The sequence below is a fragment of the Aedes aegypti genome, chromosome 3 (genome assembly GCF_002204515.2).
Source record: "Aedes aegypti strain LVP_AGWG chromosome 3, AaegL5.0 Primary Assembly, whole genome shotgun sequence".
Lineage (NCBI taxonomy): Eukaryota > Metazoa > Arthropoda > Insecta > Diptera > Culicidae > Aedes > Aedes aegypti.
In genome coordinates this window covers 64,688,573-64,692,688 of record NC_035109.1, presented here as the reverse complement: position 1 = coordinate 64,692,688, position 4,116 = coordinate 64,688,573, and the positions used below count along the sequence as shown (strand labels likewise).

General features: G+C 40.1%; 1 pseudogene; it reads left to right on the top strand.

Moving 5' to 3' along the window:
- The first annotated feature begins 504 nt into the window (after positions 1-504).
- LOC5563872 lies at positions 505-2,671 on the top strand (annotated as a pseudogene).
- The last annotated feature ends 1,445 nt before the right edge of the window (positions 2,672-4,116 follow it).

The following is a 4,116-nucleotide window of genomic DNA, read 5'->3' as shown; positions in this document are numbered from 1 at the left end:
GCTAGCATAAGGTGAGTGGAGTGATTTTTGACGTAACTTTATGTACCTTTCTGGCAGCTTCAGCGTTTTTTCCAGAATTCGAAGCAACCTATTAATAGTGTCCGGATTTCGAATCAAGACTCATCTCAAGTTTTTGCATATTTAAACATTTTTTTGTATGATAAATTACTATTTTTATTGCAGCATGCAATAGAATAAACATTTAACTTCATGATAAACCACAAAAAAATAAAGGAAATATATATTACGAATTATAAAAATGGTACTTGAAGTTAACCCGGTGCTTAAGTGTCCGGATTTCGAGTCAAAACGGTATATAAATGTTTAGGCTAGTGGCTAATTGTATATCAACAGGTGAATTGATAATTTCAAGCCCCTCTTAAGTAGTTCCCTGGATAAGTACAATACCGATAGCTTTAACCACGTTGTAGCAACTTGAAATATGAATATTCCGTTAGTTTATCGCTGACCGATCGATCGATGGAGAATCTTCTGAAATTTATTAAATTACCTTATTAAATTAGGAAAGCAGCAGGCTTTTACATCTCCTCGGTAAATCGTCGGAGAAAATAAAAAATGGCTGAAAAGTGACTACTTTGGTGCCACCCTCTAGGATTGTGTTTCCCTTTTTAAGAAACGTGGATTAATCATTCTACGAGAAGTTATGCTACGTCGATTGAAGGATGCTGTGAACTATCGTTTGGCGTCGCATGTGGCAACCAACAAAGCAGCAAACAAATTACCTGTGCAATTTTTGTAACCAAAGCGACGCCCTAAATTTTCCCGTGTATAAAAACGCAAAAGAAGCCACAGGGAGTAGGCTATCTACTGGTGGCAAGAGTGGATATCCAGCTTGGTCATTAAGTTTCGGAAGATTATGTCCAACCTGTATGCGAAAATTTTCCAGCGACCAATGAAGAGGAATGAAGAGCAGATGTTCAACGTATTGGCCCCGTTTCACCAAAATAGCGGAGGTGCTGCAGCTGGTACTGGTGGAGCTACCGCGCCCGGCAACCAGAATGGCCCTACTGGTGGCGGCCGAGGAGGAGTGGAGAATATGCAAGTGACTCAACCCTGCAGTGCGCCATCATCACCGACCATCACTTCGCCCGGTGCCCTCAGTGCAACTTCGTTCTGTCTACCAACTGGAGCAAACGGCAGCAATACCAGCAGTGGAGGCAGCAGTGTCATTACCAGTACTACCGCAACAGACACAGCCGATCCAAACTGGCAGGCCACTAAAAGTACGGTTCTGGAGCGGAATGCGGCCATGTTCAACAATGATTTGATGGCGGACATACGCTTCATCGTCGGTACTGACGAACAAGTACAGACCATACCGGCTCATAAATACGTGCTCGCAACTGGCAGCTCCGTGTTCTACGCCATGTTCTACGGTGGATTGCCTGAGAACAAACAAGAAATCAAAGTTCCTGATGTCGAACCCAACGCTTTCTTAACGTTACTGAAATATCTTTACTGTGATGAGATCCATCTGGAGGCGGACAATGTCCTGGCCACTCTGTACGTCGCCAATAAGTACATTGTTCCCCATCTGGCGCGCGCTTGTGTCAACTATTTGGAAACTAGTCTAACGGCAAAAAACGCCTGCCTCCTACTAAGTCAGTCGCGGCTCTTTGAGGAACCGGAACTAATGCAGCGTTGTTGGGAAGTGATTGATACCCAGGCGGAAATGGCCATCAAGTCGGAGAGCTTTGTCGATATCGACTTAAAGACATTCGAAACCATACTGGCGCGAGAAACCCTCAACTGCAAGGAGATTCATCTCTTCGAAGCGGCGCTGAATTGGGCTCACGCGGCATGCACTAAGATCGAGATTGAGCCAACATCCAACAACAAACGGCAGGTGTTGGGACAAGCGTTGTACCTGGTGCGGATTCCGACTATGTCGCTGGAGGAATTTGCCAACCGAGTGGCGCAGCTTGGTATATTGACCAACCAGGAAACGATCGATATATTTCTGAATTTCACCGCCAAAAATAAGCCGAAGTTGACGTTTCCAATCAAGTCACGAGCAGGGTTGAAGACGCAGGTGTGTCATAGATTCGCTTCGTGTGTCAATGGGAGCAATCAGAGGCCTTACAGGGGACGGTGTAATTCGATCCAATTCTCCGTTGATAAGCGGATATTCATCGTAGGCTTTGGACTGTACGGATCGTCAACTGGGGCTGCGGATTATGACGTGAAGATTGAGTTGAAGAGACTGGGACGAGTTTTGGCGGAAAACAGCACCAAATTCTTCTCGGATGGTTCTAGCAACACGTTCCATGTGTTTTTCGAAACACCTATTCAAATCGAAGCAGAATGCTTTTACACCGCATCTGTGGTATTAGCTGGTACCGAGTTGAGCTTCTTCGGGCTAGTAGGAATGAGTGAGGTTTGTGTTGGAACGGTTACTTTCCAGTTTCAATGTTCTTCAGAGAGATCAAATGGGACCGGTGTACTAGGAGGACAAATTCCAGAATTGATTTTCTACGATCCCATGGGTGTTAGCAATCAAAATGCTGGACTGCCAGGAAGCAGCAGCAGTAATACTATCAATAATAACAAACCAAACGGTGGAACAACAGGCAGTTCTAGCAACTCTTGCTCTACGCTTAATAACGTCAACATCTACTCCAACGGGAATTTTTAATTTTTAATTTTATTTTGACGTCAACCATTTTGTAGACCATTCTAAATTACATTGTGTTCTTAATATCTATGTGTTTATATATTATAAATTTGTTGAGCATACTCGATTCATAATACATTCCTCAGTTACTATTGTTTTGTATATCAAAAAAGTATTTTTTCAGTTTTGTTCGAGACATGTTAACATCAATCATTTCACAATGCTGATTATTTATAGACATCATCTGATTCAACGGACTAAATTTAGCGTAATTCGTGCGATGATGACCTACTAAACAAGTAACGATTGCGCAAGTGACGAGTTGGAGTATAAAAATTCAGTTTTGAAAGTATATCAGCAGAATCAATGCGCTGTGAAACAATATCGTTAACAAAAGAAACCATAGCATAATCACGACGCACTTTCAGTGATTTCATATTGATAAGCATGCATCGTGATTCATATGATGGTAGAGGAAGTACTGACCAGCCTAAATTACGTAGTGCGTATAATAAAAACTGCTTTTTTAAGGTGACCAAACAATACTACAATATTCTAATATTGATCTTACATATGCAACATAAAGTATTTTTAATGTGTAAGGAACACGAAAGTGTTGGCCAAATCGTTTTATGAAATTGAGCATATTTCCTGCTCTATGAATTATTGCATTATAGTGATCTACAAATGATAGTTTTGAGTCTAAGATAACTCCTAAGTCTCTTATTTTATCACATTTATTTACATGTTCGTTTCCTAAAACAATAGACATATTTGGTGTGGTTCGTTTTCTGCTATAACTTATGAGGTTACATTTCTTTATATTCAATTCCAATAAACTTTTGCAGCACCACGTGTAGAAAATTTGTATCTCATTCTTAAAAACATTATGATCGTCATCATTCTTTATTTCTAAAAATAGCTTCATGTCGTCAGCATGTATAAGGACCCTCAGTTTGTTTAGAATATAAGAAACGTCATTAACATATAAAATAAAAAGAAGAGGGCCTAAGTTTGAGCCTTGAGGTACTCCAGATGTAACATGTATTGGATTTGATCTTTTCCCATTGAATTTTACTATTTGCTGACGGTCGTTTAAATAGGACTTGATCCACTTAAGGAGACTCATTTCGATTCCCATTTTTTCAAGCTTGAAAGTCAACATTGGAATGTCAAGTTTATCAAATTCTTTACTAAAGTCAGTGTAAAGAGCTTCTACGAAGTAACCTTTATCCATTGCACTCAGTGAGTAACTTACAAATTCCAGAAGGTTCGTAGTGGTCGAACGACCTTTAAAAAAGCCGTGTTGAGCGTTTGTTATACGATTTTTTTTATTTGGGCAAACATATTTTTGTTTACAATTGACTCGAAAAGTTTTGAAATACATGACATAATAGCAATACCGCGATAATTTTGAATGTCCGATTTCTTACCAGATTTATATATTGGTATGAGGAATGATTTCTTCCATACCTTTGGAA